We start from the raw sequence: 26,391 nt of genomic DNA on the forward strand, positions 1-26,391 counted from the left end.
TTTGATTGGAGGGGAACGATTTGACACTGTTAAACAGGCTATGGATGATGTGACATTGCAATTAACAGCCTTGGGTCTGGAAATTCCCCCATCCAAGTGTCAGGGACCAGCACAGGAAGTTAAATTCCTAGGGGTCTGGTGGATCAAAGGAGCCTTACCTATCCCTCCTGACACACTGGAGAAAATAGAACAGGGACAGGATCCCTCTAATGTTAAGGAATTGCAATAAGTTTTAGGAACTTTAGTATACTGGCGTAAACATGTCCCTGGATTTTCTATCATTGCTCGACCCCTTTACAATTTGCTGTGAAAAAAGAAATCATGGGAGTGGACAAATCAACATTCTAATGCCCTGGAGACACTGGTAAAAGAATTGAGACTATTTCAGCAGCTAGGTCCTGTACATCCCTCTGATCCAATTCATGTGGAATGGGGATTTAGTGAACACGGTTCTCACTGTAACGTTTGGCAAAGAGGACCTGAAGGGCCTGAGCGTCCACTTGAGTCCAGTTCAAAGTCCTTTAATGATACTGAATCGCGATACTCAGACCTGGAAAAGGGACTATTGTCTTTGGTATGAACTGTGAAGTGAGTGGAACAAATAAGAAAAAAACAGAGTGTAATCATTTGGGGACCTTTCCGCCTCCTAGACACAATATTTAAAGGGACTGTGCCGCCTGCTGGCATTGCCCAAAAACCCACGGTCCATAAGTGGTATGCCTATCTGGAAAGCATCCATGACATTATGCCTATTACAGAGGGCAGCACTAAATTGTCTACATTACAAAAAGACATAGATAATACTTCGCTGTTCCAAACTCCTCCAAGCAAACCATCTCCAATTTGGGAGGTGCTTCCTCTAACAGAAACCAGCAACCTCGAAGGCGTATGGTTCACTGATGCGTCATCCTACAGGCAAAATAATGAGTGGAATTATAATGCAGTGGCACTGGAAGTGGCCACGGGAGAACAGGTCAGCGAAACAGGTAAAGGAAGTGCACAAATGGGGGAGCTTAGGGCAGTCTTACTAGCTGCACAACACGGTGCTGACTATATTTACACTGACTCATATGCTGTTTTTAAAGGAGCTACCGAGTGGGTTAGCCACTGGGCAGCCAACGACTGGCAGGTAAATAGAGTCCCAGTCTGGCAAAGTGACAGCTGGAAACAATTGCTAAAAATAGGAGAACAAAGGATACTGCACATTGGTTGGGTGAAAGAGCATGATCGATCAGCCTCTATTGCTGCCCAGTTCAATCAACAAGTTGATAGCCTCACACGGCTACACAAAATTGATATTGTAAGTGATGAATTAGAATGGGAACGTTTACTTGAATGGTTACATGTAAAACGAGGGCACACTGGCCGAGCTGATTTGTATCGGGAAGGCATAGCCCGGGGATGGCCTGTGTCAACAAAACTGTGTGAACAAATGGTCACTGCCTGTTCACAGTGTCGCCTGCGACTCAACAAAGATCATCCAAGTAAGGCACCTCCCATGCACATCCGAAATAAAAAAACACTGTGGCACACTTGGCAAATTGATTACATAGGTCCATTGCGACCCTCAGGGGGTAAAAAACATATATTAGTAGGGGTGGAAGTTGTTTCAGGAATTACCATGGCAACAGCTGTCCCAGCTGCAACTGGAGATAACACAGTTTACTGCCTGAAGGAATGGTTCAGCACCCTCCCCCTTCCTGAGGAGATTCAAAGTGACAACGGATCGCACTTTACAGCTACAGTGGTACAAGACTGGGCAAAAGAAGAAGCAATTCGGTGGGTATTCCGTACTCCGTACTACCCCCAAGCAAATGGTATTGTTGAGAGAACAAACGGGTTAGTTAAGCGATTTGCTAAAACCCACGAATCTGCGATTATCCAATGCCATCTATCAATTAAATAATAGATGGGCTGGAGACGGCTGTCCCAAAATGAAAGCATTCTCTGCTCCTGCCACAACTCTGGTGCCAAAGGCAGATGTAAAACCAGAACACCCTACTGGCTTTTCTGCAGGCCAGCCAGTGCTGGTTAAAATGCCTCAGATTGGAACAGTGGCACTAGTATTAACAAAACCAAAAAATCTTTACGCTTGGGAAGCGAAAGATAGCTCTGGAAAACTGCATTGAATCAGTGCTAGATGGATAGTACCTGCCTTTTAACCTATTATATGCTGGTTTCAATGACAACCGAGCATTTTCCTTTCTTTTCCGTTTACAGGTATTTTCCAAATGCTGGGAAACTATGCCTGAAAACACACTGTCACGTGTCAAAACAGACTGCCATCAAGGACCACTAATTTATACTTCTAGTCCTAATCTGTGGAATCATCTGTGAACCAAAGTTTCCAGAAGGTCCAAACAATCTGACAAAAAGGACAATAGTGATTTAATTTTGATAGGAATACTGATTTCTAATTTTACTTATATATTATGTGACCTTTTTACCTTTTTACTTTATTGTTTAGGTTACTGTTTTTATAATGCAAAATAGCTTTATTTTGTTGTGGTTTTGATAGTTATAATTTACTATACAATTGTCAATATGAATCTTCTATCATGCATTGGCAGTGGTAGACAAATATGTGTAAGTTTAACATGTGTTTACATATTAGGTGTAATAATTGTGCATGTGTTCCATAGAGATTATAATCAAAAAACAAAGAAGTCTTTGGGTATGATAGAGGAAAACACAGCCTTTAAGTTGTTACAAGGATTTCTTAGAATGATGAATTGGACTCAGGGAACCACTTGTCTTATGTTGCCAACAACCCCTGCAGAGGGACTCCCTTTTATGGTTATTCCCCTTGACTTAAAAGGAGCACTGCTGGATTTATGGGAAATGAAAGACAATACCATCTCCATACCATGGGGAAGCGGAATTACCTACAAACATTATACTTATCCTTCAAATCTTAACTATACCTACATATGGTCTAATTCTAACTGCACTTGAGAGCTTGACAAAAATTTCCTGAATTTAAACAACAAGATAAAATTGTCTATCGACTGCACGGAGGTACCCTGGCTTGACCAGCCTCCTCGACCATTCTGGGGTGTACCTATTACCTTTAAATATAGTATCCCAGTACAAGCTGAATGGTGTATGGAATTTCCCTCAAACTATGGATCTAAGTGTAGTCCACAATCTAATGATGTACCTTGTATGTGGACTATTGCTGATCATAGAACTCGTTTTACACAATGGGGAGAAAAACCTCCAATTACCACGCCGCTAGGGCCAGTCCAATTATGGAATTGTACTAACAAGATAACCTGTTCTAATATCAATGACTACCCATGGGTATGGATGGTTGCAGACCTTTACCATGCTTTAAGAAGTGTATGTTTATGTCATAATTATAGTGCTCCAATCCCTAAGACAAGGTCAGAGTGTATGATAAAAGTGGATCCCAAACAGGTTAACACATGGGCATATCGTATAGTTTCTAGCAACAATGCTGAGCCACAGGCCAAAAGATGCCGAGTTCCTTTCCAGCATTATCTAAATGGACATAATAGCCTCGATGAACTCGAAAATAGTACGTGTAGCAATTTAATGATGCCTGCACCACCTGAAACTGTATGGGTGTATTCTAATGGACAAATATCAGACTACATTCAACCCTACTGGGATGGATTAGAATGTACTCTAGGTATTCCAAGTTTGTGTCCTACTATAGCTTTTAATTTCATTCAATCCTTAACAAAATCACGAGGACATAGAGCTAAAAGACAGTCACAAATGTGGAACTCTATGCAAGAAAATGGTAATCTTTTTGCTTGGCCGAGCTATTATACACCAGCAATGAGAATAAACTTGGGAATGAAAGCTTTTTGGGGTTATTGGACAGTAATTACCAATAATCGATTATATATAGAAAATTTGACATGGCAAGTAGAATCCCTAGCAAACTGGACAAAAACAGCAATTAATGAAGTTGACTTGCAGCTGCAAGCTACGTCCAAAATGACGCTACAAAATAGGTTAGCCTTAGATATGATTTTGTTAAAAGAAAGTGGTGTTTGTGGATGGCTAAATGCCTCCTATCCTGATGAAACTTGTGTTTCTATCCCAAATGTATCCGTCACTTTACATCAAGCCATGGATGAAATGCGTAAGATTGCGGAACAGTCTCGAGAACTCCGTGAAAATATGAAACAGAAGCCCTGGGAATGGACGGGGTGGATCTCGAAAGTTTTTAATAGACTTGGACTAAACATTAGTGGATGGATACAAAGTTTGATTCAATATGTACTGATGTTTATTGTACTCCTTACTGTTATTTGTGTAGGTTTATCATGTGTACAATCTTCACTAGCTAAAACTTTTAGTACGCATATTAGAATGCTTAAAGTTCATAACCCTGATTATGTTCCTTTAATTCCTTCTCCTATTAGGGAGGAAGATGAGCCCCTCAACCCGTCTGAACCTAAATTCATCTAATATTCCTTTTTGACGAGATGTGACTAAAGTCACGGGGTGGATAATGTAATCGATGGCCTTGCTGGACTTGTCAAATGCAAGACAAAAGACAAACGGACTGAGGCATCAAGAGCCGAAGAGCTAACAAAGGAAGTGAATAACTGGTGCTTATCTTATCAGACAAAAGTAAGGGGGGATAGCCCATCACTGTAAACTCAGTGATCTGTGGGGCGCCTCGGAGGCTGCGCAGCCAGAGATTGCTTCAGAGATTGCTTTGGACAAAGCACAGATGCCCCCAAATACACATACCAAGATGCCCGCTCTGAAGGCGTGTCACACTGCTGAGTCCCGCTTCTGACGACATGACATTCCATGCCAAGAGCCAATCGATACACAATAATTGACTTAGTCCCACCTCGCAAAAAGATTTCCAAACATATAAAAATTGGCACTTGAAAACTCTCTTTGGGAGGAGGAGCCAAGCGAGAACTTCACCTGACGGACGGGTCGACGGGCCTGAACCTCTCTTCCCCCCCCAAGAAGGGACGCCTTTTTGGTAAGAGTCGCGCCTCTGACTTTGTCAGACGTATCCCCGGGAACACATTGTTAACTAAAGCGCTAAGCTATTACTTTGAGCTCAACTTTTGTAGACAGTGAATTTATCAACGGCAATTCCGAATCTGTGATAACTGTCGCTTGAATAAATTACCTATTGTTTCAACTTTGCGAAACTGTTTCAGTAAAAGTCCTTGGAAAGGCTCTGGCAGGCTAGTTGAATATCAGACTCCCCTTACCCCCCGCCTTTAACGCGACAGAGAGTTACGGTGTTTTGTGTTGGCCTTGATAAATGCCAGGTGCCCACCAAAACCGCTCTGTCACTCCCCCTCCTCAGCTGCACAGGGGAGAGGAAATATCATGAAAGGCTCGAGGGTCGAAATAAGGACAGGGAGACATCACTTGCCAATTACTGTCACAGACAAAACAGACTGAACTTGGGGAGAAAAAGGAAGTTTAATTCATCACCAATTGAATTGGAGTAGGATAGTGAAAAATAAATCCAGATCTTAAAATACCTTCCCCCCACCCCTCCCTTCTTCCTGGGCTCAACTTCACTCCAGTTTCTTTACCTCCTCCCCCCGCCGAGCGGCACAGGGGGACAGGGAATGGGGTTTACAGTCAATTCATCACATGTTGTCTCTGCTGCTCCTTCCTCCTCAGGGGGAGGACTCCTCACACTCTGCCCCTGCTCCAGCGTGAAGGTTCCTCTCCCAGGAGACAGTTCTCAACAAACTTCTCCCATGTGAGTCCTTCCCACAGGCTGCAGCTCTTCATGAACTGTCCCAGAGTGGGTCCTTCCCACGGGGTGCAGTCCTTCAGGAACAGGCTGCTCCAGCATGGGTCCCCCACGGGGTCACAAGCCCTGCCAGAAAACCTGCTCCAGCATGGGCTTCTCTCTCTCCATAGGTCCGCAGGTCCTGGCAGGAGACTGCTCCAGCGTGAGGCTCCCCACAGGGTCACAGCCTCCTTCGAGCATCCACCTGCTCTGGCGTGGGGTCCCTTCCACGGGCTACAGGTGGATATCTGCTCCACCATGGAACTCCATGGACTGCAAAGGGACAGCCTGCCTCACCATGGTCTTTCATCACGAGCTGCAAGGTAGGACTCTCTGCTGCATCATCTCGAGCACCTCTTCCCCCCTCCTTCTTCACTGACCTTGGTGTCTGCAGAGTTGTTTCTCTCATATAGTCTCACTCCTCTCTCTTCACTGCCGTCTCACTGCAGTTTTTTCTTCCCCTTCTTAAATATGTTATCATAGAGGTGCTACCACCGTCACTGATTGGCTTGGCCTTGGGCAGTGGTTGGTCCGTCTCAGAGCTGGCTGGCACTGGCTTCATCAGACATGGGGGAAGCTTCTTGCAGCTTCTCACAGAAGCCACTCCTATAGCCCCGCCTCTATCAAAACCTTGCCATGCAAATCCATAACATATGGATTTGAAGGGTAGACTGTTCAGTGTGTAAGGAACTGGTTGAAAGGTTGCAGCCAGAGGGTAGTGGTCAATGGCTTGATGTCCAAATGGATGCTGGTGACAAGTCGTGTCCCTCAGGGGTCCATATTGGGACCAGTACTGTTAAACATCTTCATTAATGGCATAGTGGGATCGTGTGCACCCTCAGCAAGTTTGCAGATGACACCAAGCTGAGTGGTGCGGTCGACACCCTGGAGGAAAGGGATGCCATCCAGAGGGATCTGGACAAGCTCAAGAAGTGGGCCCGTGTGAACCTCATGAGGTTCAACAAGGCCAAGTACAAGGTCCTGCACTTGGGTCGGGGCAACCCCCACTATCAATACAGGCTGGGGGATGAAGGGATTGAGAGCAGCCCTGCCGAGAAGGACTTGGGGATACTGGTGGTTGAGAAGGTGAACATGAGCCACCAATGTGTGCTTGCAGCCCAGAAGGCTAACCATATCCTGGGCTGCATCAAGAGAAGTGTGCCCAGCACATCAAGGGAGGTAATTCTGCCCCTCTACTCTGCTCTGGTGAGACCTCACCTGGAGTCCTGCGTCCAGCTCTGGATACATCAGCATGGGAACGACAAGGACATGTTGGAGTGGGTCCAGAGGAGGGACACAAAGATGATCCGAGGGCTGGAATACCTCTCCTATGAGGAGAGGCTGAGAGAGTTGGGGCTGTTCAGCCTGGTGAAGAGAAGGCTCCGGGAAGACCTTATAGAGACCTTTCAGTACCTGAAGGGGGCTTATAAGAAAGATATGGACAGACTTTTTAGCAGGGTGTGTTGTGACAGGACAAGGGGTAATGGCTTTAAATAAAGGAAGGGTAGATTCAGACTAGACACAAGGAAGAAATTTTTTTAAGATAAGGGTGGTGAAACACTGGAACAGATTGCCCAGAGAGGTAGTGGAGGCCTGTCCTGGGTTCAGCCAGGACAGGGTTAATTTTCACCGGAATCCAGGAAGGGGCACAGCAGGGCGGGCTGACCCCACCTGGCCAAACAGAGCAGGGTATTCCATACCACGTGCCATCATGCTGAGTTCCAGTGGGGGGGAGCGGTGCGGCGGGAACTCACTCGCGGCTCGGAAGCGCGTGGCGCTGGTCTGGTCCGGGAGAGTCGGCTCTCTGGGTTTTGTGGTTTGTGTTGTGTTTTCTCCTTATCGGTATCATTGTTGTTCCTGTTTCCCTCTGTTTGCTGTTCTGTTAAACTGCCCTTATCCTGACCCACCAGTTTCTGCCTGTTTCTTTCCATTCTCCTCCGCACCCCAGCGGGGGGAGGAGCAGCCGCGTGGCGCGTTTGTTGCCGGCAGCAGCCAAACCATAACATTAAATTTGGCATCCAAGCGTGGGGCGGGGATAACAGCAGGGCTGAGCAGCGGGTGTTAAAACAACTTTCTTAGATTTTGTTAAATTTTGTTATACGCATTTATTGTGTTAGTTAAATAGTCGCTGGTAAAAAATGTTGCTGACTTTGATCAGATGGTTGTGGTATTTGAATCCTTATTTGCAGTATGTGTTCACTGCTGTGATGTTCATCATCACTGGGAAAAGGATCAGGATGACGATTTTGCTGTACTGTATGATATTGACTTATGACATGATAACATCACTGCGCATGAAATTAGGCTTGTATTTGCATGCAGCACTGTGGTCATTTCCATACCTCGGATCCTATGTCTTAGAATTCATTAATAATCAAACCCAATCTGTGGGGAAAACCGGACGGGATACCTTCCCCCACTCTTTCACCCCGCCTCTCTCCTTCAGGCTGGTCCTAAAGGCTTTTGAGAATTTCAGGTACCCGTGGGATGCTCAGACCAGCTCGCTCCTACTGTTCTGCCTCCTGAATGGGTTTCAGGTTTTGTTTAGGGTTAAACAAGTAGTTAACAACATCGTGCAGAGACCTGCCCCGGGGCTGGATAGCTCTGAGTGGCTGGGTGTGTGGGACAGCATGGGCAGGTGTCTAGGGCAGTGGACACCCCCGGTGTTCTTTAAACTCACCCCTGAGCAAGTGCAGAATCCGGACAAACTAGTAAAGTATCTGCAAAAAGTGTGCTGCCACCCTGGGAACTCCAGAGAGACACAAATCACTGCAATGTGCTGGGGTCTGGCCCACGCCTGCCGAGCCATGTTCAACACTGTTCAGTGCTATAAAGGGGAAGGGGGGAGAAGCGAAGCGGCAGGCACTGCGACTAGCGCTGCCCCTCCAGCTGGCCCTGCAGCCCCTCCAGCCCAGCAGGCAGTCACAGACCCCCCGACCGGCACCACAGCTGCCGCTGCCACAGCCGCAGGGGCGGCCCCGGTTGCCACAGTGGGCATGGCAGCTGCTCCAGCCCCAGTTCCGGTAGCAGGCATCGTGGCTGAGCCAAATAACCAACCTGTGCCGGAAGCAGTTGCCCCTGTAAAACTAAAGAAAGACGCAAAGAGAGCAGATGGCTCCGGGAGGGATGACGATGAGCGGGGGCCATCGCGGGAGATAGAGACAGAGATCATCACCCGGTCCCTGTCCCTGAGTGAGCTGCGAGACATGCGGAAAGATTTCAGCCGCCACCCAGGCGAGCACATTGTCACCTGGCTGCTGCGGTGCTGGGATAACGGGGCCAGCAGCTTGGAATTAGAGGGCAAGGAAGCCAAGCAGCTGGGATCCCTGGGCAGGGAAGGGGGCATTGACAAGGCCATTGGGAAAAAGGAACAAGTCCTCAGCCTCTGGAGGAGACTTCTGTCAGGCATGAGGAAGAGGTACCCCTTCAGTGAGGATTTTGTATGCTACCCTGGCAAGTGGACCAATATGAAGAGGGGTATTCAGTACCTGAGGGAATTAGCTGTGCGAGAGCTGGTTTACTATGACACAGACGATGAGCAGTTACCCACAGACCCAGATGAAGTCCAGAGCTCACAATCCATGTGGAGGAAGTCTGTACGGAGAGCACCCTCCTCGCATGCCAACTCACTGGCAGTTGTAAACTGGAAAGGTGAGGAGGCACCAACAGTGGATGAGGTGGCTGTCAGACTCCAGCAATATGAGGAAAGTCTCTCTTCCCCCCTTGTCTCTGCTGTGGAGAAAGTGGCCCGGGAAGTCCGGCAAATCAAAGAGAATATGTCCTACTGCCCACCTGTACGGGCCAGCATCTCAGCTGTCAGGGGCAAGCGTTCCTCTGCTCAGGAGAGAGAATACAGAGGCTACACACCACGGGGCACCCTGTGGTTTTACCTGCGTGACCACAGAGAGGACATGAGGAAGTGGGATGGAAAACCCACCTCAACCCTAGAGGCACGAGTGCATGAGTTGTGAGGTAAAACAATCACCAAAGGGGATTGTGTTAGGAAAAATGCCGCTCCAGTTTCCAGCAGCCAGCTCTCCAGACCAGGTAGACTGTATGTTCTTGATTCCGTTCCTCTGGAAGGGACCTCCAAGTCATTCTTACAGCAAGTGAGTAGCAAATTCTCTGACCAGGATTAGAGGGGCCCTGCCTCCAGCCAGGTGGAGGAAAGGGACAACCGCGTTTATTGGACGATGTGGATTCGGTGGCCTGGCACGTCAGATCCACAAGAGTATAAATCTCTAATGGACACTGGTACACAGTGTACTTTAATGCCATCAGATTACAAAATCTCAGAGTCCATTTGTATTTCTGGAGTGACAGGGGGGTCCCAAGAGCTGAGTGTATTGGAGGCTGAAGTGAGCCTCACTGGGAAGGAGTGACAGAAGCACCCCATTGTGACTGGCCCCGAGGCTCCGTGTATCCTTGGTATAGACTATCTCAGGAGAGGGTATTTCAAGGACCCAAGGGGGTATCGGTGGGCTTTTGGCATAGCTGCTTTGGAGACGGAAGAAATTAAACAGCTGTCCATTTTGCCTGGTCTCTCGGAGGATCCTTCCGTTGTGGGGTTGCTGAGGGTGGAAGAACAACAGGTGCCAGTCGCAACCACAACGGTGCACCGGCGACAGTATCATACCAACCGAGACTCCCTTCTCCCCATTCATCAGCTGATCCGCCAGCTGGAGAGTCAAGGAGTGATCACCAAAACTCGCTCACCCTTTAATAGTCCCATATGGCCAGTGAGAAAATCTACTGGAGAGTGGAGACTGACAATAGACTACCGTGGCCTGAATGAAGTCACACCACTGCTGGGTGCTGCTGTGCCAGACATGCTAGAACTTCAATATCAGCTGGAGTCAAAGGCAGCCAAGTGGTATGCTACAATTGACATCGCTAATGCATTCTTCTCCATCCCTTTGGCAGCAGAGTGCAGGCCACAGTTGGCTTTCACCTGGAGGGGCATCCAGTACACCTGGAATCGACTGCCCCAGGGATGGAAACACAGTCCCACCATTTGCCATGGACTAATCCAGACTGCACTGGAAAAGGGTGAAGCTCCAGAACATCTGCAGTGCATCGATGACATCATTGTACGGGGTGACACAGAGGAGGAAGTTTTTGAGAAAAGGGAGAAAATAGTTCGGATCCTTCTGAAAGCCGGTTTCGCCATTAAGCGAAGTAAAGTCAAGGGACCTGCACAAGAGATCCAGTTTTTGGGAATAAAATGGCAGGATGGGCGTCGTCAGATCCCAATGAATGTCATCAACAAAATAGCAGCTATGTCCTCACGAACCAGCAAAAAGGAAGCACAGGCCTTCTTAGGTGTTGTGGGTTTTTGGAGAATGCACATCCCAAACTACAGCCAGATTGTAAGCCCTCTGTACCACGTGACCCGGAAGAAGAATGATTTTGAATGGGGCCCTGAGCAACGACAGGCATTTGAACAAATTAAACGGGAGATAGTTCATGCCGTCGCCCTTGGTCCAGTCCGGTCAGGGCAACATGTTAAAAAAGTGCTCTACACCACAGCTGGGGAGAATGGCCCAACCTGGAGTCTATGGCAGAAAGCACCAGGGGAGACTCGAGGTCGACCCCTGGGGTTCTGGAGCCGGGGATACAAAGGATCCGAGGCCCGCTATACTCCCACTGAAAAAGAGATTCTGGCAACATATGAAGGCGTTCGAGCTGCTTCAGAAGTGGTCGGCACTGAAGCACAGCTCCTCCTAGCACCACGATTGCCCGTCCTGGGCTGGATGTTCAAAGAGAGGGTCCCCTCTACGCATCATGCCACCGATGCTACATGGAGTAAGTGGGTCGTGCTGATCACCCAGCGCGCCCGAATGGGAAACCCCAGTCGCCCAGGAATTCTGGAGGTAATCATGGACTGGCCAGAAGGCAAAGATTTTGGAGCATTGCCAGAGGAGGGGGTGACATGTGCTGAAGAGGCCCCACTGTATAACAAGCTGTCATAAAATGAGAAACAGTATGCCCTGTTCACGGATGGGTCCTGTCGCATTGTGGGGAAGCAGCGGAGGTGGAAGGCTGCTGCATGGAGCCCTACACGACAAGTCGCGGAAACTGCCGAGGGAGAAGGTGAGTCCAGCCAGTTTGCAGAGGGGAAAGCCATCCAGCTGGCTTTAGACATTGCCAGTCGAGAGAAGTGGCCAGTGCTCTATCTTTACACCGACTCTTGGATGGTGGCCAATGCCTTGTGGGGGTGGCTGCAGCAATGGAAGAAGAACAACTGGCAGCGCAGAGGAAAATCTATATGGGCTGCCCCATTGTGGCAAGATATTGCTGCCCATCTGGAGCAGTTCATTGTAAAAGTCCGTCACGTGGACGCCCACGTCCCTAAGAGTTGGGCCACTGAAGAACATTAAAACAACCACCAGGTGGGTCAGGCTGCTAAGGTTGAAATGGCTCAGGTGGATCTGGACTGGCAACATAAGGGTGAACTCTTTATAGCTCGGTGGGCCCATGACACCTCGGGCCACCAAGGAAGAGACGCGACATACAGATGGGCTCGTGACCGAGGGGTGGACTTGACCATGGACACCATCGCACAGGTTATCCATGAATGTGAAACATGCGCTGCAATCAAGCAAGCCAAGCGGGTAAAGCCTCAGTGGTATGGAGGACGATGGCTGAAATATAAATATGGGGAGGCTTGGCAGATTGACTACATCACACTGCCACAAACCCACCAAGGCAAGCGCTATGTGCTCACAATGGTGGAGGCCACCACCGGATGGCTGGAAACCTCCCCTGTGCCCCATGCCACCGCCCGAAATACCATCCTGGGCCTTGAAAAGCAAGTCCTGTGGTGACATGGCACTCCCGAAAGAATTGAGTCAGACAACGGGACTCACTTTCGCAACAGCCTCATAGACAGCTGGGCCAAAGAACACGGTATCGAGTGGGTGTATCACATCCCCTACCATGCACCAGCCTCTGGAAAGATCAAAACTGTACAATGGGCTGCTAAAAACCACTTTGAGGGCAAGGGGGGGTGGGACTTTCAAACACTGGGATACTCATTTAGCAAAGGCCACCTGGTTAGTTAACACCAGAGGGTCCACCAACCGGGCTGGTCCTGCCCAGTCAAAACCTTGACATCCTGTAGAAGGGGATAAAGTCCCTGTAGTGCACATGCGGAACATGTTAGGGAAGACGGTTTGGGTTAGTCCTGCCTCGGGCAAAGGCAAGCCTGTCTGTGGGATTGCTTTTGCTCAAGGACCTGGGTGTACCTGGTGGGTAATGCAGAAGGATGGGGAAGTCCGATGTGTACCTCATGGGGATCTGATTTTGGGGGAGACTAGTCCATAAATAAATTGTATAAAGGTGATTGTTAAATAATCCTGTCACTGTCTGTTATCACTGTTATAATTGTTTTATGTTATACCAGTAGTAGCATAGTAAGAATTGTCCAGATTAAAGAAGGATGGACTTTTTGGTGAAAAAACCTAGCAGAGCACAGTGATGATGGGACTGGACCTGGCTTCAACAACTAGCACCCAGCAACTTCATCAAGATCAACATCTTCTGCAGACTGTGGGCACGGGCCGCACCAGATACATCAGCCGTGAGCTCCGGATGCAGCAAGTGACCGCCCATCACCACACATCACCTCTCCTGCCACGGAAGACCGTTACGACAAATGGAGCCCAAAGCCATGGATTAAATGAACTCAACGGACACTTCAGAGTGATGATCCATAGACTAAGGGAATGATATCTGGAGACAGGAGACGTGGTGGTGATCAACTGGACAATGGGGGACCTGGGCCTGACGTAGATGGTATGGAATAAGGGGTGGATAGTGTCCTGGGTTCGGCCAGGGCAGGGTTACTTTTCACCGGAATCCAGGAAGGGACACAGTCGGGCGGGCTGACCCAACCTGGCCAAACAGAGCCCGGTATTCCATACCATGTGCTGTCATGCTGGGTTCCGTAGGGGGGGAGCGGGGCAGCGGGAACTCACTCGCAGCTCGGGAGCACGTGGCGCCGGTCCGGTCCGGGAGAGTTGGCTCTCTGGGTTTTGTGGTTTGTGTTGTGTTTTCTCCTCATCTGTATCGTTGTTGTTGCTGTTCCCTTTGTTTGCTGTTCTGTTAAACTGCCCTTATCCTGACCCACCAGTTTCTACCTGTTTCTTTCCATTCTCCTCCGCACCCCGGTGGAGGGAGGGGCAGCTGCGTGGTGCGTTTGTTGCCGACCGCAGCCAAACCATAACAAGGCCCCATGCCTGGAAATATTCAGGGTCAGAGTGGATGGCACTATGAGCAACCTGATTTAATTGGAAATGTCCCTGCTCATTTCAGAGGGGTTTGGAGTAGATGACCTCTAAAGTTGCCTTCCAACCCAAACCATTCTGTGATTCTATGATTCTATGATTGTATTAATCTTTTTACTGTTTTTTTCCAAACTTTCACAGAGAGGAATTATTTATTTAAGCTCTCCACTTAATTTAAATATCTGAACCAAATTTTTTCAAAATATTTCTACTGCCATGCTGCTCAGCTGGTCTAGATATGAAACATTTTTCTTCCTAATGCAGAATCTATTTGGTTTCTTGGATTTCTACCGAGTGTGTACAGTGAAGTAGTCGAGGTTATCTACTCTAAAACAAATTCCCATTTCTCTTTCTCCTGTTATTGAAACTACCTTAACTGCTACAGGAGAAAGAACAGTACTCTAATTCTGTATCTTCAGCAGCACAGCACTGAGGTAGCTTATGATTGCTCGCCATCTACCTCACACTCTCTCTCCCTCCTTTTCTCCTTCCAAAAAGAAAGTTGACTTTCCCCATGTTTTTACTTTGACAGTTTCAGCGAAAAGACTTGCACTAACCTTGGTGAAAACATTCAAATTTGCTTGCTTAAATTTAGGTCTTAAAAGTTGCATTCTCACCAAAAATGGACTGAATTTCTAAGGTGCTGGTTAAGCCATTTTCCACGATGGTCCACTAAAGTTACAGGTTCATGGTTACTTTAAGATAGAGGGGGGAACAGAGCTGTTTCCACTTAGGTCCTTAAACATGGGGATTTGAAGGTTCAGATTTGAAAATCTTACATCTCTTCAAGCATAGGAAGGAACAAACTTTTCAGATTATGCTCTAACTACTAAGCCACTTTGAAAACTAGATTTTAATATTTAATTAACTTTAAATCTTAACTTGTGAATAAATGAATTTGTATGTGGTTTACATCTGATACCTGTAAATGTAAAATTTCCACTTACCCGAGTGCTTCTAATTAAAGTAGATCCTTGCTGTTTTGAGAAGACAGGAAAGCGCTAAGATAAAGAGACTCCTAAATAATGTTATTTGGACAGCTCAGCCTTGGGAGGGCAGATGCACCAAGCTACAGAGATAAAGAGGCACCAAGAGGGCAACAAGACCAGAGCAAAACAACCTGGAAGGACATGGTATACATGATCTTAGAACTGAGTTTGCGTAGAAACAAAGATCAACCAGCACACACTGTGATGAGGAGTATAAGCCTTCATCTTGAGACCCCCAAAGACCACCCGAGGATGCTAACAGACATGCATGAAAGACATTAACATATGCTAATTAGTTCTCGGAAAAGTCATGAATATGCTAAGCATTTCTCAGAAATGTAATGAATATGTATATTGTGATTGTATTTAACCTGAAATGACAGGGTGTTTGGCGCGCACGTTTGGAGGAGACATCCCCCGTGTGCCTGGCACCACAATAAAGAATACCTGCTTAATAGCCTGCCGACTATTGAGTCTTCAATTCCGGCTTTTCACGGCATCACATGGCAAGGTTGTGGTAGCGGACGGGTGTGTTGCAGGGGTAGCCTCTGTGAGAAGAGGTCAGGATCTGCCCTGTGCTGAACACAGACGGTTTCGGCTGGCTCCACAAGAGCCCCACTGAAAGTCAAAGCTGAGTCAATCAGCAAAGCTGGTGGCACCTTTGTGAAAACATTTATGAAAAAGCAAAATTCTGCATGGTAGAGTGATGAATGAGGAAAAAAGTGTGAGAAACAACTCTGCGAACACCAAGGTCAGTGAAGAAAGAGGGATAGGAGGTGCTCCAGATGCCGGAGCAGAGATTCCCCTGCAGCCCCTGAAAGAGACTTGGTGGAGCAAGTGGATATTCCCTGTTGGAACTGAGGCCCTTGGAGAGGAGCTCACACTGGAGAAGGTTTTCCTGGCAGGAAATACAGCCCGGGGGGGGACCCACACTGGAGCAGCTTGTGAAGGAGTGCAACCCCTTGGGAAGGACTGTAATCGATGGCCTTGCTGGATTTGTCAAATGCAAGACGAAAGACAAACTCACAAACTCGGACCGAGGTGTCTCTCGACTGAGGTGTCAAGAGCCGAAGAGATAACAAAGGAAGTAAATAACTGGTGCTTGTCTTATTAGACAAAAGTAAGGGGGGATAGCCCATCACTGTAAACCCAGTGATCTGGGGGACATGACGGAGGCTGCGCAGCCAGAGATTGCTTCAGAGATTGCTTTGGATAAAGCACAGATGGCCCCCGGATGCACATACCAAGATGCCCGCTCCGAAGGCGTGTCACACTGCTGAGTCCCGCTTCTGACGACACGACATTCCATGCCAAGAGCCAATCGATACACAATAATTGACTTAGTCCCACCTCGCAAAAAGATTTCCAAACATATAAAAATTGGCACTTGAAAACTCTCTTTGGGAGGAGGAGCCAAGCGAGAACTTCACCTGACGGATGGGTTGACGGGCCTAAACCTCTCTTCGCCCCCCCAAGAAGGGATGCCTTTTTGGTAAGAGTCGCGCCTCTGACTTTGTCAGACGTATCCCCGGGAACACATTGTTAACTAAAGCGCTAAGCTATTACTTTGAGCTCAACTTTTGTAGACAGTGAATTTATCAACGGCAATTCCGAATCTGTGATAACTGTCGCTTGAATAAATTACCTATTGTTTCAACTTTGCGAAACTGTTTCAGTGAAAGTCCTTGGAAGGGCTCTGGCAGGCTAGTTGAATATCAGACTCCCCTTACCCCCCGCCTTTAACGCGACAGTAAAAAAAATTGGCGTAGTCGGCAGGATTGCCATGGATAAACTGCTACAAAAATATAAGTGTGCACCTTGACAAGCAGGAAATGAATGGGCCCAGAAATTCTGGAAAGATGAGGATAAAGTGGTAGAACGTATAAAACAATGTTTAAGTGAGCAAAAGACCAAAGGCACTAAAGGCAAAAAATTTATTTGTGCTGTATTAGGGGCTTGCCTATCTTGCGCGCAGAAAGAAATTAAAGAGTCCCCACCACCTGAAAAAATTGCAGATGTAGAATATGCTGCACTAAAATCAGAAAATGAAGTGTTAAAAACTTCACTGACTTTTGAAAAGGAAAGTCAAAAGAAACTGGAGACAGAAATGGACACCCTAAAAGGTGAAATCGGTTACCTTAAATCGCAATTGTTTTGGGCCAATAGGCAAGAAAAACGTTTAGAAGAAAAATTAAATCTCTCATTAAACCCGATACCGTCCTCGGCCTCAGCTAAACAAATCCGCAAATTAATACAGTATGCGGATCCTGAGATGTGGGATGGAGACATCTGGGACAGTGATGATAATGATGAACTGGAGGAAAATTCTGTTTATGATTTGGCCCCAGAACGTATACCTATTCGACCATTGATTAAAACAGAAACCACCGATGAGGGTGGAGAACAGGCTCATACTACTGTCACCGAAAATCCGGGAATAAAACCTCATAACACCAATGTAGTGTTAAAAGACAGGCATTCTTTATTGCAGCGCTGGATGCACGGGGCACCGAACGTGCATACCTCATATCTTTTCCATGCAGTTTATATAGATCAAAAGTACACATATTTTTTTTATTCATGCATATTCAGTATTATTCTCTTTGGTGATTGGTGTAAACTTTTCTTGCTTCTTACGTAAATTGTTGCGCAGACTCAGTTATCCTCTTCTATTGTTCCTTTTTCAGTAGGTGGTATTACTTGAGTAGAGGGTCAGTGAGTCGGTGGTCGCGATCTCCCCCTGCCGGAATTACCTTTTACCTGCTCGGCTCGCAATCTTGGCAAACCTGGTCAGTTTCTTCAGTCCGCTTCACAGAACCACACTCCATCATTTCTCTTGACAAAAACACAATTACCCACTATGGTTAGCATTAATGGTTACCTAGAGACTAGACCCTCTGTTCCAAGACCTAATGTCTAGGTGGGTAGGGCTGTACCAGGAACATAGCAGCACTGTTCATGTTTATGGTCAACTGATTCTATCACCCTGGTTACATTTCCCCCCTTTGGAAGTTTTGAAATAATCATCTTTTCAATACTTCCATCCTAAATTAAATTATATTTTAGTTATACACTAATTCAATACTCTACTGTCAATAATGATTCTATAACAATTCAGTTATCCACTATCCACTATATGATGGTGGGAGTGTCGTGACCGAATCACTTAAATTTTGTCTTTTGGCTACTGTCTGAATAATTATTCGATTGAAGGCTGTTTTATTGGTGAGTTCCTTTTTAAACAATAATAAATGAGCAATATCACTAAAATTACAATTAACAAATGTAGCCCAGTACTAATTAAGGATTTTACCCAGGAACTCAGATTCCACCCCAATCCATTGAAAATTTTGTCAAGCCAATTTTCTTCCAGAGTTCTTGGGAAGTACATTAACTGTTCCACTTTTATTGACAGTGGATCCTTACTTCTTGTTTTCACTTTTAATACTTTAAACAATGCTCCCATCATCATCAGTCTCCAGGTCAGAATTCATTTTTTCCATATTTTACAATGATAGCCCCCCCTTTTAGACATATTTTAAAATTATTTTTACAGCCTCTGGATCTCTGTTGATGATTTTCCATGAAGGGGCCTTTTTCACTCGAGTGTTGTGTATCCACAGTTCCACTCCTACTTTGATAGCAGTGTAAGTTGTTAACAATACCTGGAAAGGTCCCTTCCACTTCTCCTGCAGTGGTTCAGAGTTCCAAGTCCTTATGTACACAAAATCACCTGGTTGATATTGATGCACAGGTGTATCCAAAGCAAGCAATCTGGTCAGCACAATGTATTTTCAGAGTGCTTCGAGGGTTCTTCCTAAAGAAATCAAATACATTTTGAAATCTGTTTCCCCTGCTATTCTCATATCCCCCGGGGTGAGAGGAGTTTGATAAGGTCTGCCATACAAGATTTCATATGGACTTATACCATCTTTAGCTCTTGGTTGAATTCTGATTCTGAAGAGTGCTAATGGTAAAGCTTGTGGCCGTTTTAAAGATACTTCTCGACAAATCATACTTATTTGTCTTTTTAATGTTTGGTTCATCCTTTCAATTTTCCCACTTGATTGCAACCTCCAGGCCGTATGTAAATCCCAATTTATTCCTAAAATTTTACTTACTTGTTGAACTATTTCTGCTACAAAATGTGGTCCCCTATCAGAAGACATGCCTATTGGTACTCCAGACCTTGGCATTATTTCTTTTAACAATATTTTAACCACTTCTCTTGCTTTGTTGGTGCGACAAGGAAAGGCTTCCGGCCATTCAGAAAATGTATCAATTAGTACTAATAAATACTTAAATCCATTTTGCCTAGGTAATTCAGAAAAATCAACCTGCCAATAGTCTCCTTGGGAATTGTCTTGTTTCTTAACTCCTAAGGGTGCCTTTCTCTGATTTAAGGGATTATTTTTGAGACAAATTGGACACTTGGCCACTATCGATTTAATTATTCCTGTCATTCCTACACACACTACAGATGATTTTAAACTCGAGACCATAGCATCTACACCCCAATGTGTCTGCGCATGCTTTTCTTTTGCAAGTTTTAACATAACTTGTGGGGTTACTATTACCTGTTTTTCTGGCGTTACCCACCACCCTTCTGTATTTTGTGATGCTTTTAATTGTTCCGCCAATTGCTCATCCAATTTACTATATTTTGGTTTCAGATTCGGGATTTTTATCTGTTTTACTGGTACTAGTGCAAGGATACCTTGTTTCGCAGCCTCTTTTGCCATTTTGTCCGCCAATCGATTACCTATGTTTACAGCTGTCTGACCAAATTGATGAGCCTTGCAATGCATTACCGCCACTTCCTTTGGCTCCTGCACCTCTTCTAGGAGCTGGAGGATTTCTTCTTTACGTTTTATCGATGATCCTCTGCTGAGTTTCAGCATCCGTGCAAGGACGGGAACGACTCTCACACACACAGTGATACGATGCACAGTCGGTTCCTTTATTATTCTGCTTGTGCGGTTATATACATTTTCCATATCTGTACACACGATTACGCTTATTCGGACAGGCTGCAGACATAAATCACACGCTGTTCACATGCCCCACATTCCCTTATGATTGGTAACTATGCACTAACGCCAATAGCAACAGACTGCCTCCACGTCCTTGAACACATCTTGTTTTTGCTAACCCACACCATGTGCACTATCAGAACTTTCTCAATGGCTATTCTTAGCTGTCTTTTCCAGCAGCCTGTTCAGTTATGCTGTTTTGCTTAAGCGGCCTAGTCATGTTAACTCTCAAGCTACACTGACCCCAACAAGGGACAGGATGCCATTCAGAGGGACCTGGACAAGCGGGTCTGCATGAACCTCATGAGGTTCAACAAGGCCAAGTGCAAGGTCCTGCACCTGGGTTGGGGCAACCCCTGCTATCAATACAGGTTGGGGGATGAAGGAACTGAGAGCATCCCTGAGGAGAAGGACTTGGAGGTGTTGGTTGATGAGAAGCTCAACATGACCTGGCAATGTGCGCTTGCAGCCCAGAAAGCCAACAGTACTCTGGGCTGCATCAAGAGAAGCATGGCCAGCAGGTCGAGGGAGGTGATTCTGCCACTCTACTCTGCTCTGGTGGGACCCCACCTGGAGTCCTGTATCCAGCTCTGAATCCCTCAGCACAAGAAAGACACGGACCTGTTGGAGTGGGTCCAGAGGAGGCCACAGAAATGCTCAGAGGGATGGAACATCTCTCCTATGAGAAAGGCTGAGAGAGTTGGGGCTGTTCAGCCCGCAGAAGAGAAGGCTACAGGAGAGATCTTATTGCCACCTTTCAGTACCTGAAGGGGGCCTACAAGAAAGCTGGAGAGGGACTTTTTACAAGGGCATGTAGTGATAGGACAAGTGGTAATGGCTTTAAACTGAGAGTAGATTTAGATTAGATATAAGAAAGATATTTTTTAGTATGAGGACGGTGAAACACTGGAACAGGTTGCCCAGAGAGGCTGTAGATGCCCCATCCCTGGAAACATTCAAGGCCAGGTTGGACAGGGCTCTGAGCAACCTGGTCTAGTTGAAAATGTCCCTGCTCACTGCAGGGGGGTTGGGCTAGATGACCTCTAAAGGTCCTTTCCAACCCAAACCATTCTGTGATTCTATGATTCAATAAATGAGAAGCCTCTTGATTTCTCCTGCTTTGCCAAGCCTTTGGAAATACCTCCAAGAATGAGAATGGCCAGGAGCCTCACAGGATATATATATTCCCATGTCCTGTGTTCTGAGAGCCCCAGAAAAAATATTAATTGAATGTTTTTTGTTATTTATCAGTCATCAGAATATCAAGAATAGCAGCAGGGTATTTTCATTGTGTTCTTTTACCAGATCCTTTCACACCTTTAGCAAATGTTTAGACAGCAATTAGATGTGAAAGAAGCATTGTGGGACACCAGACTTGTTCAGACTTCTTGGTGCTGAATATAGAAATCACTGTAAGTCAGCAGGGAGTAGCAGGGCTTGACTTGAGCAACATGCTTAGCTTGCAGCTTGATTTGTTGCTTATAGAATCATAGAATCATAGAATCATTAAGGTTGGAAAAGACCTCTAAGATCATCAAGTCCAACCATCCACCCAACACCACCATGCCTAATAAACCATGTCCCAAAGTGCCATATCTACACATTTTTTCAACACCTCCAGGGATGGTGACTCCACCACCTCCCTGGGCAGCCTGGTCCAATGCCTGACCACTCATTCAGTAAAGAAATTTTTCCTAATACCCAATCCAAACCTCCCCTGATGCAACTTGAGGCCATTGCCTCTCGTCCTATCACTAGTTACTTGGGAGAAGACACCAACACCAGCCTCACTACAACCTCCTTTCAGGTAGTTGTAGAGAGCAATAAGGTCCCCCCTCAGCCTCCTCTTCTCCAGACTAAACCGCCCCAGCTCCCTCAGCCTCAGTGGTGTGGAGGACGATGGCTGAAATATCAATATGGGGAGGCCTGGCAGACTGACAATATCACTGCCACAAACCTGCCAAGGCTAGCGCCATGTGCTCACAGTGGTGGAGGCCACCACCGGATGGCTGGAAACATATCCTGTGTCCCATGCCACTGCTTGGAACACCATCCTGGGCCTTGAAAAGCAAGTCCTATGGAGACATGGCACCCCAGGAAGAATTGAGTCGGACAACGGGACTCATTTCCAAAACAACCTCATAGACACCTGGGCCAAAGAACACGATATTGAGTGGGTGTATCACATCCCCTACCATGCACCAGCCACCGGGAAAATTGGACGGTACAATGGACTGCTAAAACCTACACTGAGAGCAATGGGATGTGGAACATTCAAACACTGGGATACTCATTTAGCAAAGGCCACCTGGTTAGTTAACACCAGGGGATCTACCAAGTGGGCTGTCCCTGCCCAGTCAAAACCTTGACATCCTGTAGAAGGGGATAAAGTCCCTGTAGTGCACATGCGGAACATGTTAGGGAAGACAGTCTGGGTTAGTCCTGCCTCAGGCAAAGGCAAACCCATCCACGGGATTGCTTTTGCTCAAGGACCTGGGTGTACCTGGTGGGTAATGCGGAAGGATGGGGAAGTCCGATGTGTACCTCATGGGGATCTGATTTTGGGTGAGACTAGTCAATAAATTAAATTGTATTATGTCATCACTAATGTAGTTGCTATATGCCATATCAATGGTATTACAGTAAGAATCACTCAAATTAATGAAGGATGAACTTTGATAAAACCACCCGTGAGGTCCAGATGCAACATGCGACCATCCAACACCACAAGTCCTCTCTCCTGCCCTGAAGGACTGTTGCAACAGATGGAGCCTAACATCATACACTAAACTAACTCAATGGACATTTTAGAGTGATGGTCTGTAGACTAAGGAAATTATATTTGTGTGTGTATATGTGTGTGTATATATATATATATATATATAAAACCAGAAGAAGTGATAGTAAAGTGTGGACCCTGAGCATGACATAGATGGTATAGAATAAGGGGTTGATAATGTCCTGGGTTCAGCTGGAGTAGAGTTAATTTTCACAACAGGCTGGTTGGGCTGACCCAAACCCGCCAATCAAATGGGATATTGTATACCATGTGATGTCATGCTCAGTATTTAAGTGGGGATCTGGATGAAGGAGGGGGATTTACTACTCAGGAGCAAGCTGAGCATCGGGTGGTGAGAATGTTGCATGTTGTATATGCTTTTTATCAGTATTATTTATTGTTGTTTTTTTGTCCCTTTGCCATTCACTTAAACTGTTCTCATCCCAACCCATGAGTTTTGCCTTTTCCTTCTGATTCTCCTCTCTATCTCACTGGGGAGGGGGAAGGAGTGAGAGAGCAACTGTGTGGTTCTTTGTTACCAATTGAAACCAAACCATGACAGAGCCGTAGAGGTTGAATATTGGTCACAGGATGGTTTCGCTGGGGCTGGTTATATGCATGATGGCAGAGGAAGTTGGTATTACGGGTATACGGAGAACATCAGTATCCAAACTCATTATCTCAGTGCTCTTCCACTATGTGGCCACGCCAAAGCCTCAGCAAGCTTGGGAGATATGCAAGAATGCTGGGTGGCCACAGTGATCCACACCGGATGTGGACAGCCAGTACTTCGCAGGTGTGCAGCCTCTGCCTCTTTGGCCCTTACCAGCTTTGCATGCAGTAGCTGAATAAATGTTAGTATGCAGAGAAGTGGGGCTGTGATGCCCTTTTTTCAGAACCTGGCTGGACTTTCAAGTGCCATCATCCCTTACCCACAGAAGTGCTGTGAACAGCGTCAGAACTGCCATAGGAATCATAGGCTGGCTTTGGCAGGAATGATTCTGCAGAGGTCTCCAGCCCCATTCTCCACTCAGGACAGAGTCAGCTTTGACATTAGAGTAGGCTGCACAGAGTCCAGTCCTGTTGAAAGCCGACTGTCTCCAGAGATGGAGATTTCCCACTTCCCTGTCCCAATGTTTGGCCACCATTGTGAAAATTTGTTTCTTAATATCTGACTGGGATTTCCCTTGTTGCAGCAGGTGTTGGCTCCTCAGGTCCCTGTGGCAGCTGGGCTGTACTAGTGGTAGCTTGCTGGAAGGCAGAGCTGGAGCTGGGGGGGAGCTCCAGCTTTCGCTGTGCTCTGGCAGGTCCTGGCTGGCCCTGCCAACCCTCCTGGGCAGTATGGCAGGTCAGAGGGCTTTCCTCTTGCCCTTCTCCTGAATGACATGCCAGGAAGGTTTTGTCCAACTTCCTGTGTGGTTCTCCTGCCTGAAATTTGGTATCAGCTTCTCTCCAAGCTTGTGTTGGGGAAGGAGGCGTGCCTGCAAAAGAAAAATAGGTTTTGGGTAGTGTCTCTTATCCTGGGCTGTGAGTGAGCCTCCTCCAGGCTCTGCAGGGTTTAGCATTTGGTGGCCCCCCAGTTGGCTAATCTTGCATAGCTGCCAAGAGTTTCTCTGCATCTGCTGCCAGGCTTGACAGTGGTGGCAGCTGCAAGGTGGGACAGCAGAAGGGCCAGATCTTGCCTCCAGGTCCATAGAAGGAATTGTAGAAGTGCCTGAATTAGAACTCTGGTTTGGGCTGGAAGATTCTGGGCCCTTTAGGTTCAAGCTCCCCTTTCACCTTAACCCAGGTAGCTTGCAGGGTTTCTTTGAAGGTTTCTTCACCCTGGGCACAGCCCAAGCTGCCTGCAAGCTGCGTTGCATGCTGATCTCTGGCCATGGGAATCTGCTGTGGCTTCAGCAGAGCTGCCAGGTCTAGCAAGGTGCAAGTTCAGTCCTCCTGTCACCCACAGCAGGCTGAGACAGTCTTGGGGGGGTGAGGAAGTGAGAGACAAGAATGCATGCAAGGCCTCTTTAAGTTGAGGAAGACTTCAAAATTGTCCCACAATTTCTCTGCAAGTAGCACTGCTTGTTTGACTGGAAGGACATGGAGGAGAGGAGAGAGAAGGTGCACAGTACTTTCCTGCCTTTGAGAAGGAAGGTGGTTGAGAAGATAGAGGTCCTGCAGACACATTGCTGTGAGCGCTGGAGATTTCTTGGGGTCCAGGATATGCAAGAAGAAGGGGGAGAAGCACCTTGCACAAGACACTTAAAAGGGAGCAGGAAGCACAGCGATTAGGAACTATTCACTATTTCACTCTTTTCCCAGTGTCTGGATCCGGCCAGATATATTAAGACCGGCCCCTCTCTTTGGTTCCCTAAATGATGAGGATTTGACCTGCCACCACAAAACCTTGACCAGTAGGCATAGATCTGGGTAGGAAATTGAGTTTCTTAAACCTGAAATCCTTCTCCACCCTGTGCTGGAAAGGGGGGGGGGGGGGGGGGGGAGGAGGGGGCGGTTAGAGCTGAATGGAGCCCTTAAGCAGCTGCCAAGGCACTGGAGGTTCCTGTGTGCACAGGGCTGGAGCCTCTGCATCTCCGGAGCGGTCAGGGCCAAGCGAGTCTCACAGAGACCTGGCAGGAGGCTGACTTCTTGCTCAAAGAGGAACTGGAGGCTGTTGGACAAGCTGATTGGGAGAGCAGGCTTCTTGTGGAGGCTGTTAACAGGCTTGCAGCAAATCCAGCTATATATCAAGGCAGTTGATCAGGAAACTGACCAGGGAGTGTTGCAGTTTATAGGACTTTTTTGTGCTTCTAGTCAACTCAGTGTCAGCAAATAACTCCAGAAGTGAAAGGTGCAGGAGAGACTTCCCTGGAAAGCAGTTTTCATTATCCTTTAAGCAATTATGACTTAATTGATCCAGTCAGTTATGATACCCAAACTGAATTTTTACTGTCTATTTTCTCTTATACAGGTAATAATAGGCTTGGAATAGGGTTTGATTGGGTTACAAATTACAGCTGGTCCTAAATCCAATATACTAACATCCCAATGAAGAAAAATGGATATGAGCAAAGGTCATGTTGCCTTGTTGGAAGCAGTGTTGTGTTCACTTGGTATCTCTTGTTCTTTGGACCGAGGGTGCTCAGGAGGGAACAGAGCAGGAACAGGTCACAGGCTTCTCTGAAGAGCGAGCTATGGGGTAGAGAGCCCGAAATCTGCATTGGTAGCCCTGGCTGGGGGGGCTTTTCCTCATCTTGAAGGCTCTTATATAGGTATGGCTGTGTTCCCTTGTGGCTGTCATATTGGAGGTATCTTTCAGTACTAGTTCACTTGGCTCTCATAGCTTCCAGATCAGTAGCAAGCAGACCTGAAGGGGCTGATGAATATTTCTTTCAGGGCAAACAGGTGTTCTCCTGGAAAAATCACAGTGGTGATGTTGCACATGCTCTCAGAAAATTCAGAAACATCCACCTGTGTTGGAAGGCCTCAAAAGCTGACTTTGCACTGCAGGGTCACCAGCAAGCAAGTGATGCAGAGCTGTCAGTAGAAACCACCCCAT

This window comes from Opisthocomus hoazin, chromosome W (assembly GCF_030867145.1).
Source record: "Opisthocomus hoazin isolate bOpiHoa1 chromosome W, bOpiHoa1.hap1, whole genome shotgun sequence".
NCBI lineage: Eukaryota > Metazoa > Chordata > Aves > Opisthocomiformes > Opisthocomidae > Opisthocomus > Opisthocomus hoazin.